At 41.1% G+C, this 12,347-nt stretch overlaps 1 protein-coding gene across 1 annotated transcript in view; it reads left to right on the top strand.

Annotated features, from left to right (window-relative positions):
• The window catches only part of DSCAM (DS cell adhesion molecule), a 445,083-nt gene that overhangs the window by 309,854 nt on the left and 122,882 nt on the right, over nucleotides 1-12,347 (top strand). The window lies entirely within an intron of this gene.

Here is a 12,347-nt window from a genome sequence, read left to right as displayed (position 1 = left end):
CACAGACAAAGAAAAAAAAAGTGATTTCCTTGAATTGAAACTACTTCCATGTCCCAAACAGTCCTTTCTGCTGAGCTGGTGAGCTGCCCTTGCCCACCTTTGCCCTTGCCCTCATGACAGGTAGCTCTCTCTCTCTTTTACCCCCTATTTCTTGGCAAAAAAAAAAAAGGCAAAAACTGTGTTAAATATGAGGTTTTGAATAAACTGTCCAACTCCAAGACAGTGGTGAGGAACTGTAATGCTATGTTTTAATTTTGTGTCCTTGCCCCTGGCAGGGGGTTTAGAACTAGATGATCTTTAAGGTCCATTCCAACCCAAACTGTCCCATGATTCTATGACTCTGATTGTTTATTTTCATGAAATGCAGAATCTAAAATATGCCGTGAGTGAATCTTGGAAACACAAGGGATCCCTGTGGATCCAAGCGCTCCCTCTAGTTAGCAAAGCAGCCCATTTTTTTTCCTAATGAGGTCCTCCCACAATGAGAAAGGAACAAGGGTCTAAATGCTGTTTTCTGCCTCTTCGAACTGCTGGCGCAGCTTTGATTTAGGGACTTGCACTTTAATCACCCATCATGTGTCATTACCCCGACAGGCGGCAGCAGCCGCCAGACACGAGCACCGATAAATTGCGAGAATCGCTGGAGCGATCCTTTGTTGATTTTCCTTTACAGCTATTCCATGGCAGATCAGCTGTCATAACAACACAGCGCCTCTGGCAACAGAGGGAAATTAAACATGAAGTATGTTCAAGGTAGCTGGTAGAAGGCTGGAATATCCCTTTTCTTCCATGCCTTCAAATGCTCCCTGCTCCTCTCGGCAGCGCCAAGCTTGTGGCAATTCTCTTGTAAGATAATTGCCAGATGTGCTGCAGCACAAATACTCAGGTGGGTTTGTATGCAAATCTTTGCAATGCTCTCATTTAAGGAGGAGAGGTAAGACCCACTCTCTCTTTCTTTTTCTTTTTTTTTTTTTTAAAGAAATATTTTTCGAACAAGAATATAGCAGCCCTTTTTCTCTTCTTCAAGGCTGGGTGCACAGCAATGTTTCCAGCAGAAAGGGGAAGCAGATTTTTCTCCCAGAAGTGCACAAAGACTTTGCTGTATCAACAGTATCATATTTATTGCTTTTTTTATTTTTTTATAGCCTGTCTCTCTCAGTTTTTTGATGCCCAAATGGCCACATTGAAAAGGAAGCATGGGTGAGGTTTATTTTCAGAAGTTTCCTTTCTGTGGAAATTTTCATAGTGGATACACACTATTGAGGCTTTCCTGAAAAATAATCAGTTTAAGAAAGTTGTGACAATTTAGTCTTTCAAATGCCTTCACACCATCATGTTTTTTAGAAAGCCTCATAAAGGATGGGATTCACAAATATATGTACTCTAGCTGCTGTTTTATTTTCTCTCTTTACCGAACAGATTAGTAATATATATACCACAGGTATTTCAATATGTTCTCCTTCCTCAATATTAATATTTCTTGTGTCCTGTCAAATTATCACTTTATTCAGAGGTGTTATGTGGCTCTCAGATGGCAATGAACTCTGTGTCCAGGTTTGGCCAACTGTGGTTGGAAAACTGTGCCACAGAGATCATTTCAGATCCAGGGCTGCGGCTCCTCTGTCTCTGAACACTGCTGAAACAAGACTATAATATCTGATCTATTCCTTCTGCTGAGATGGTGATGTGGCAGGGATTGATACCAGCTAGACAGATAATCCATTCCTAATAACCATCATTGAGAAAGTACAAATTTCAGTATCTTGTATTTGGCATGATTCATCAAACCCTACTGTGCTCAAATGGAATAAACAGTAATCCCAAAATGTTTTAGCTGGGAGGAAATATTCCGGAAATTATTCTTACTGGTGGTTTATAATCATAGAATCACAGAATATCCTGAGCTGGAAGGGACCCACAAGGATCATCCAGTCCAGGACAGGATGGACTGCACAGGACACCCCAAGAGTCACACCATGTGCCTGAGAGCGTTGTCCAAATGCTTCTTGAGCTTCTTGGCAGGCTTGGGGCCATGACCACTGCCCTGAGGAGCCTGTTCCAGTGCCCCAGCACCCGCTGAGGGGAAAAGCCTTTCCCTGATCTCCAGTCTAAACCTCCCCTGGCTCAGCTTCAGGCATTTTCCTTGAGTCTTGTCCCTCTTCACAGCATCCTCACTGCCCAGGGCAGCAGTTCTGCCTCCTGTGCAGGGCAATTGCCGGGCTCAGGCCCTGCCCCCTCTGAGCTGGGGCTCCTCTCGAGGCTGAGCAGCCCCAGCTCCCTCAGCCTGTGCTGGGCACGGAGCTGCTCCAGGCCCTTCCTCAGCTGTGCAGCCTCCGCCGGCCCCGCTCCAGGAGCTCCCTGGCCCTGCTGGGCTGAGGAAAACACAGGAATTACACTTGGACATTTATCCCAGAAGTTCTTGTCAGAACACATCGCTCTTATAGAATAAAAATTCTTTGAATATATTCATTTCTGATGTTTTCTTGAAATTACAAAATGGTTCAAAATCTCCAAGTCAGACGCACAAGATGTGTCCGAATACAAATAGTGTCCTCATAAGTTATTTCTTTTTTTCCATCAGTCCTTGTGGTACAGGAGTAATGACTGACCACTAACCATGCCCAAATCCAGTAGTGATGTTTACTGGTTTATCTGAATCAAACTATTTTCAAATGCAGCATGGATATAGATACACAGACTTGATTTTTCTGGAATATTTACCTTCAGGGGCATTTAATGCTTAGATCTCTACATTTATATGGATTTTCATGCTATTAAAGTTACTAATTTTTCTGAGTAACATTTTAAAATACAAATGCTGCTGTGAATACATTAGTTTCATTTGTGAGGTGGGAGTTGTTTGCAGTGTGTTTGATGGGTTTAATATTGGCTTCTGGGGGAGGAAGTGAATGGAGGATCTATTGCAGCTTATTTTTATATCTGCAATGTCATCAAAAGTTGGGTCTATGTCTTGCTAACAAAGATTAAATAAACTTATATCAAGAGAGAATTGTAAAGCAATAGTGGGATGTAAATTAATTTAGTGTGTGTATGCAGTACACGTGCCTATTTCCACTTCAGAAAAGGCAGCTCTTGCAGTACTGTGCTTTTCCCTTTCGTTTTCCCTTTCCCTTTCCCCTCATCTTTTTTTGTCTATGTCAGTCTTGACAGCTTTAACGTACATCTCATTTAGAAAGTAACCCTGTTCCAGCAGGACAAAGCCTCAGAACTCCCCATTATTATTTTATATGAGTTTAGGACTTGCAGAATTCTCTCTGAACAGCCAAAATAGAGGGCAGAGTCTTAAATTATATTTCTTATATATCAGCTTCTTCTGCACTTTGAATGACTTAATCACTGTCTTTTTCAGTAAAAAGCCTGCATTTCAAAAGGTTATTCACTCTTTTTCTAAATTATTGAATGCTGTAATAGGAACTGCATCATGATTCTTTATAATTTTTCATTTTGCTTGTTAATTTATTAATATCCTTTATCACTATCTTTACTTTTAAGTAAGAAAACCAAAACTGTATTGTAATGACAAAAATAACAAAAATTATTTCACAATATGTGAAGAAATATGTAGGATATAAACTACATTTGAGTATCAAGTGACACAGGTGCCAAATCAGTTACATTTTTCTGTATAATTCTCCTGCAGCAAAAGAAAACTGTAAAAAACTGGTAGTTTATATGCAAATATTTTATGCCTTGGATAAGAGTTTATTTCTTTAAAAATAAAATATCACATGTCACTATTAGCCAAAGATGATCTTTTACAACTGCTTCCATCACTGCAATTTGGAGCTTTTTTTTAAGGAAAGCAATTTTGCCTTCAAACATAAAGAGTTGGCTTTTTATTATTTTCGTAGTACCTTCTTTTCATCTTCAAAATAGTTTTTCAAAAATTGCCTGGTGGTTTTGTTCACATCCCTCTGAAAATCGTACAGTGGTGCTCAGTGTGAGCACAGTGGATAGAGTCCGTGGTAATCAACATAAGCAAAAATTAAATTTCTCTCCGGGGGGGCTCACAAAAGGAGCAGAAAATGCAAGATAGGAAGAAGAGCTGCCTGCACGCAGGGCAATTTAAGGCACTGCTTCCTACACCTCTTCCTGCTGTGCATGTCAGCTACAATCAGAAGAAAGGATTTGCAAATGCAGATTTTCTTTCAGCAATCTGTTTGCTTTGTGGGAAACAGGTTTCCTTCACCCCATAACCCTCCCTAAGCATTAGGATTCGCCCACTGCATCAGCGTGTGAGCTCCCATCCACACTGTACATTCAAATATTTGTCTGGAATGGGATGCTGAACAAATCTGAATATGTTGCTTTTATCTTTCTTGAGGGAAAAAAAAAAAAAGGAAATGTCCACTTATGGCCACAACAATTGATTTCTGAGTGTCTTCACAGTATAGATAACTAAAGAAGCATGGCTCCATTTTTAGATAAATCTTATTAGAATCCTGCAGGGCTGAGGAATGAATCGATTTGGTCTGTCAAACCAGGAGATAATGAAAGAATGAGCTCTTACTGTTGGCCTAATTACTTATGATTAATCTAACCCCATCCATTTTTTTTTAAACTGTCTCCATCAGGCCACTGAATAATTAGTCTTACATCCAATTTTTGTTTTCTTTTCCAATTCTGAGTTGGAATATTTGGTCACACAGGAACTGTGTTGTGCAGGCAGTTATGTGTCTTTGTGACAATAATTTTAGATTCTCTATCATCAGTTATTTGGTGTGAGGTTCCACCCGGACAAATTCCTTTGGACAATTTCCAAATGCCCCTGGGAAAGCAATGTGGTGTAATTGTATGGATGTAGGTGAGCACAGCACCAAATTCAGAAAGGGGAAATGATCCTTCAGGGAGGGAGTACATGTTGTAGCTCTAACCACCTTTTTGACTTGTGAAAGAGTTTTTTCCTTTAAAATTCCCTTGTACAAGGTGATGTGTTCTCAGGCAATGGTGGGAGCAGCCCAGTGGCAATGACATTTAAACTCTCTGCTTCTCTGCTTTTACAAATGAAACTTCAGGTGAAATTTCCTATACTTCATTTTGCAAAAAATGCTATTAGGCTGTAAAAGATCTCTTGCTCTGTTTGATCTATGGAACTTAAAGGCCTCAATTACCAATATTCCTGTGTCTATGTGCATGAACATGTGGCTACTCACATCATAGAAACACAAAGTCATCAAATGGTTTGGGTTCTGTGGGTGATTCTGTGAAATTTAATTCCTAAAGTTACATCAACCAAAAAAAAAATTGCATCTTCAATGTTCTGTTCCCACAGCCATTTCTTCATTAGAAGATTGAATTTGTAGAAGTAGTGTGTGCACAGTTGTCTTTCATGTAATCAGGGATGTGCTGAAGGATGTTTAGCAAAGGGGATGGCTATTTAGGAAATTTAACATATGTTGCTTAGATTTGGGTTGGGTTTGGGGGTTTTGTTGTTGTTGCCTTAACATTTGGCTTAAACTTTAAGAAAAAGTCCTCCAGCAAATGTTTTTATCCTTTGGGAGTGAATGGTAAAGCAGCAGCTGATGTCAGTGACCTGGCTTTCAGTCAGCACTGCAAGTTCTCAGTTCTGTTCCCTCATCCTGAACTTTTCTCATATCAGTTAAAATAAACTCCAAAATCACGTCATCAGTGGCCTAACAAGAACATTTTCTCTACTAATAGACTTGCCATATTGATAGATAAGTACCTGAGAAACAATCCTGTTCTCTTGCTTCCATTTCTTTCCTTGCAAAGGGCAAAGGATTCGCAGGATCAAATGTCACTTCTGAAAGTGAGATGGTATAAACTTGTGATCACAAAATCAGACAGAGACAGAAAATAGAGCTGTTGCATAAGTCCATTTTTCTGCAAATCATCAGAGCAGTAGAAAGAGCATCTGTTAGATGATTATTTTTCCTGGCCTTTAATTACTAGCCGTTGATTTGGGTAATTGCCCGCATGTACCTACACAACAGTGCAGCAGGATCTCACTTCTGCCATCTTATCTCAAAACTGGCTTTTAAAATAAGTGCCTATTACTGTAAGTGCTGTGCAAGAAAGCAGCACTCTGCTGGATTTTTGTCTTACTTTGCAATGCAACCTAGATGTTGCATTTATAACTGGTACGAGCTGGCTCCTTGCCATGCACTTACAGCCATAAACCCACACTCAAGCAAGGCAAATCTCCTGCTATCAGATTTTTAAGTGGTCACTTGCCGAGCTGAAATAAGGGAGAACAGACCTTCCATAAGTGGTTGCATATTGTTGTGGAAAATCCAATTACCACTTGCTAAATGCCCAGGTCTGAGATTTAAATAAGAGCTAAATGAAGTGCCTGGCTTTTAAGGAAAATGGGAATGCACCTAAACAGTGAGGAAGACCATTACAGGAGAGCACAGTAATCCCTGGGTGCCCTCAGGAGTTTTGCTGATTCCCTGTAGCATCCATGGCTGTTCCCAGTAGTATTTCAGGAACCCACCAGTGGAGAGACAGCTGTGAATGAGGACTCCTCAGTTTTATTCATATATATAATGAAAATAATGCATTGCACAGAGGTGCTAACTCTCTCCCTTTGGGCTCTTAAACCTTCCAGCGTGGAAGACCTCCCAAAAATGCTTAAAGAGGTATTCAAAAACTGAGAAAGGAGAGAACAACGTGGCCAGAAGGAGGAGGCTGGCACAAGCACTATTTTGCTTGGCTAGGATGACTTTTTCTGCTTCGACTGCCTGTTATCTGCTTATTTCACCTGTCAAGGCCCAGGAGCAGAATAACTCAGCCTCTCTTCTGAATGAGGGATGTGCAATCCAGTGGCTTGGCAGCTGCTGGGCTGTGCCGGGTGTCCCAGTGTCTGCCGAGCACGGGGAATGTGGAGAGTACCTGACAATTAAAGAGGTTGAATTTCCTCCCATTTGCTGTGGGGAAGGCCCTTGACCTGGGCAGTTACCATGGCCTTGCTGACACCCAGCAAGTCCTTCAGATGTTGCAAATGTGAATTTGTATATGAATATGCACATTTGGTCTTCTGCATTTCCCAGGAAGTTCCTTAGATCTTGTCCATATTCAAGATTATTTCTTCCTTTGCTGATTATTCCAGCATATTCCAATGGCATCATGGCTTAGCTGTACAATTATAAACCTCTCACACGGACACTTTCTGGAGCAAGAGTTGGCTTTTGCAGCTTAGTTACAATTACTTTCAAAAGCAGGGGACAACAGGACAGATGAAGCCCAAAACATAAACCTGAAGCAAATTTTGCTTCAGCTCTTGCGTTTGAGCGAGCTGAACCTGTGAAATGTAGGAGCTTGGAAGCACCAGGGATTCAACTTGGGGCCATCCAGGGATATTTTAGCTTGGAATGCACAGCAGTTTGAGTACTTTTAAGGGATCTGTCACATACTTCCAGCTTGCTTATACCAAAGCAGCTCAGCTTAACAGTGAATTAGCCTATTTCTCATGCAGAGTGATGTAAACTAACCCAGGGGAGCGTTTCAAAGATGCAGAAATGTGAGTGACCTTGAGGAGTTGCACTCTCACACGAACATAAATTGCTTTCATACCCAGAAAAGGGGAAGTCAGACTGTATCAAGTGTTATAAACCATCCAGCTGGTTTAAGTCAGGGGAATTTGTGCTCTTTTTTGTCTCTCCCCATAAAACAAGTGGATTTTTTTCCCCCAAGTACCACTGGATACCTAAAAAGACACAGTTATTACTATGGAAATAATGATCTGGAGGAAAAAATTGCCTGTTTGATTTAAATCCTATTTAGTTGTTCAACTCCTTTCCTTTCCTTTCCTTTCCTTTCCTTTCCTTTCCTTTCCTTTCCTTTCCTTTCCTTTCCTTTCCTTTCCTTTCCTTTCCTTTCCTTTCCTTTCCTTTCCTTTCCTTTCCTTTCCTTTCCTTTCCTTTCCTTTCCTTTCCTTTCCTTTCCTTTCCTTTCCTTTCCTTTCCTTTCCTTTCCTTTCCTTTCCCCTTCCCTTCCCTTCCCTTCCCTTCCCTTCCCTTCCCTTCCCTTCCCTTTACCATGGGAAATAACTTCATAGCACCACTGGGCATATTGTTTCCATTGAATATTTTTAGGAAAAATATGTTTTCCAGCTAAATTTTGTCCACCATTCCATGTTAGGCCAATCTGCTTAGCATTTAAAAGGTAAAGATCTTATCTCTGCTGGGAATAATCTTTTATCAGCATTTTTGCCTCCAACTGTTGAATCAAGATAAGGTTCTAAATTTACAGAAAGCTCTGATATCCCTGGTTTGAATATGTGCAAGTTTTTCAGTTGTTTTTGCTTTTCCAAAATGAAGCCTGTGACATACTTGCAATAGAAACACTTAATACATATTCCTTGATTGGGTCTACAACCCCACACATTTTTTAGGGGTATAGAGGTTTTATTTCTCCTTTAGAAAGCACTTTCTTTTCAGGTGTTGTTATAAAGGATGTTACAATCAACAATGATAAAAATAATGCAATTAAAAATTAAATAATATCTGAATTAAATAATATCTGAATTGTAGACTTTGACTCATGTAGGGTTCCTGTAGACCAAGATTAGGTTTTCCAATTCTTATGTTTCACATGGAAGAAAAAGCATATTTGGTTCTGAAGCAGGAGCTTTGTTTCGGAGGAATAATCATACTTTGCTTACCTTTAATATAATCACAGTATGTTTTTAGATCCAACAGTACAGGTATGGAATATGCATATACAAATACAGATAAAACATCTTTGTAAGGTAGAGAGAATGATTTCTGTGTGTTAACTCCTTTGTTATGTCTCTTACATCAGCTGGTGTTAATATTGCTCTAATTTACTACTCCTGAAATTATTGCTCTAGTTTACTACTCCTGAAATTCTGATTTTGCACTTCTTGACTTTTAAAATATTTTTAGCTTACATCATGAAAATAAATGTTGTTATTTTATTCACTTTAACTAAAAAAAGTCTAGAAGCTGATCCAGTGATGATTATTCTGGAGGTACAATGTGAAAAGGGCTACTAAGTACACATGTGTTTAGTATTTCAAGCCTCAGAGCAAAGTAATGGTGCATATAAATAATTATTTGTGCAATATACTCCTAATCCATGGATCCCTCTATGGAAACAATATGTAAGAGGTAATTAAAGTAAAAGAGATTGACTTTGCATAGTTCCCAAACACCTGGACAGGAGGGGTGTGCTTGGGTCCTCTGGAGTGCTGTCCACAAAAGAGAGAAGGAACCAACAGAATGCAGCAGCATCTCTTAAAGAAAAAAGAGTTTGTTGATTTTGTTTTGCAAGAAAATATCCCACCACCTCTATTCTGGAAAAGCCCAGCTGGTGCTTTGTGCATCTTTGAACCCCATTCAGAATTTAGGCTTAGAGAAGAGCAGATCAGCTCTCGGTTCCCTGGCTCCCTCCTGTCCTTTTTTTAATGTTTCTGGAGGATCCAGCATGATCCAGCTTTCATCAGTTGTAGCTTTTCTGCACAGAGACAATTTTCAAACATCTTCCCAGGGATCCAGTCTCATCCTAATTTCTTTAGACACATTGTAGGTAGCTTTCCTGAGGACTGTATCTGTGGCAGGTTCGAAATTTCATTCACCCACAACTATTTTTGTGTGGATGCTCCTGCATGAAAACATCCCCATGAAAATATTTTGCATGCCCAAACAGAACCTTCTGAAAATCCAAATAACACAAAAACATCTCTGTGCAATTTGTGTAGCCTCGAGGGAGAAGAGTGGATTATCAGGCTTGAAAGCAAATTTTGGAAGTCCGAATATATCCTTTTTTCTTAGGAAGCTCTAAGCAGTGAAAAGCAGGATTGAGTTTGTGGTGACATTACGTCATGACATGGCAGGACTTATATCAAGACATTGAACCACCAAATATATTGGCAAAAATATGATGGCAAAAATCTGTGAGGAAGCCAGAGAGGAACAATTCATCAGGAACTGGAATGACAGGACAAGGGGGAACGGCTTCAAACTGGAACAGGGAAAAATTACGTTAGATTTTTGGAAGAAATTTTTTACTGTGAGGGTGGGGAGACCCTGGAAGTGTCCAAGGCCAGGTTGGACAGGGCTTGGAGCAACCTGGGATAGTGGAAGGTGTCCCTGCCTATGGCAGGGGTGGTAGTGGATGATCTTTCAGTTCCCTTCCAACAAAACCACTCTGTGATTCTGTGATTCTTACATAAAAATGCTCCAGATGTCTGAGCTGCCTTTATGAGAGTCTGCTTTCCATGCAGACAAGGATGTAAGCAGAGTGTTTTCTGTCTTGGGGCTGCAGGAGCAGAATGGGACAGCCTGAGCTGCAGTGGGTTTGCTCTCCATGTCTCCAGCTTCATTATTTTACTGTGCACACTGATGAACTGTAATTGTTTCCTGGCTCCCCTTGGTAGGAGATCGGGTGACAAAGGGGTTTGGAGCACTGCTAGGTTCCTGTTTCTCCCACTGATCTCTATTAGAACAATCATTATGATAATGATTCTAATCCAAGCTTCTGTAATATAACTGAGAAATAAATGCTTCTTGGTTAATATGCCTCAATTAATGGGTCACCCAGCGTAGCTGCAGCAGGTTGCAAGTAAGTAGCTTTCAGGATCTGAGCCCAAATGATTATAGGTTTTCTTTCCCTTTTTAGATGAAATGGATTCATAAGCCTTACTCAAATGAATCGCTCTTGTAGTCATTAATTATAGTATACACATGTTAATGACATCATTATCAGGAGATAGCATAATGTCCCAGGGACCACGTGTTACAGTTGTTTCCTGTGCAAACAATTGTGCTTGATAACACAGCCTGTCACAAAATGTCAAAAGAAACCACATGGTGTCTCAAAATGATTGTGAAATTATCACGTGTCACAGCAATGTGTGTCATAAAAAATACCATCACGACAGAATTTTTCATTAGCTCTTGGGTGAGGGATGCTGAAGAGAACAAATAATTAAGATCTTGAACATCTCAAGTGCAGCACATAATGCAGCACTGAACTGTTTAAAGCATATCCTGTGACTGAATTAAAGTGCATTAGTCATGAATTCAGGATATGCACAGTAATAGGCAATATTAAGCACCTTGGGAGATTTTTATTTTCTTCTGTTTATTAAACATAAACAGAAAGGAATTAGTCCTTTTAACATTCTACAGTTTAGTTCTCTTTTAGCAACTCCCTCTTAGCTTCTATGAGGGCTGGGTATTAAGATGGTAAGAAACTTGCCAGTATAACTCTTATTTTAGCAAATTAAATCCTGCTCAAGAGAAAGTCAGTGCCAAAGTTCCTCAAGATTTCTGTGGGACCAGAATTTCAACCATGAGGCTTCACTTGAGCAATCTCAGTTTCATCCTTGCCACGATGCAGCAAAAAATTTCAAGCCCATGGCCAACCTGTGGGTTTTGCTGCTGACATTCCTGAGGGCAGAGTATTCACCAACAAGGACTGAACTCCCCCTTTTTTGCCATCCATGGATTCTGGCAGTGTTACCATCTTCTGCAGTTTTCCTCCTGAGCTCTGCAAGTGGCGATTTATTGGGCTATATATTTTTGGTTTTCCTGATTTTCTTTCACCACCGAACTGCAAACATGATTATTCTCCTGCTGGGAGGAAGCTGTGCAAAATCCTTGCCCAGAGCCATGGGGTTCTGCAGGCACAGAAAGGTGGAACAGTTCTCCCCAGGACTGCAAAGGCTGCTTGTTACAGAGATGCCAGAAGTTTTCTTCCTCCTGTGCTGCCTCCTCTGTAGGGTTATGTGGGACCTGCTGGCACACAGCCCCCTCAAAGACCCATCAATACCCTCATCTCCAGAGCTGTGCTTTTTGTAATCCACAAGAATCTGTTTTCAGATGCTCTGATGGTAACAGTAACACTGCTTTAGTCATGCAGTAATTAGTAATTTAGTAATTAGCCATCGGTAACAAGGCAGACAAAGGGTGATACCCAAACTTTGCTCCTCCATCAAGATTCTGCCCCTGTGCCCTGCTCAGGTGAGACCCCATCTGCAAAGATTGAAAACCCAGCCCTGGGGCCCAGCACAGGGAGGACGTGGAGCTGCTGGAGAGAGGCCAGAGGAGGCACCAGGATGAGCAGAGGGATGGAGCAGCTCTGCTGGGAGGAAAGGCTGTGAGAGCTGGGATTGTTCAGCCTGGAGAGGAGAAGCTTTGGGCTGAGCTCAGTGTGGCCTTGCAGGGCCTAAAGGAGCTGCAGGAAAGCTGGAGAGAGACAATTCCCAAGGGATGGAGGGCCAGGAGCCAGGGAATGGCTTCCCAGTGCCAGGGGGCAGGGCTGGATGGGAGATTGGGCAGGAATTGTTCCCTGGGAGGGTGGGCAGGCCCTGGCACAGGGTGCCCAGAGCAGCTGGG

Source organism: Corvus brachyrhynchos, unplaced genomic scaffold, assembly GCF_000691975.1.
Source record: "Corvus brachyrhynchos isolate BGI_N302 unplaced genomic scaffold, ASM69197v1 scaffold434, whole genome shotgun sequence".
Classification (NCBI taxonomy): Eukaryota; Metazoa; Chordata; class Aves; order Passeriformes; family Corvidae; genus Corvus; species Corvus brachyrhynchos.
Note: the sequence above shows the minus strand (reverse complement) of the source record. Positions and strands in the feature narration are given on the sequence as shown.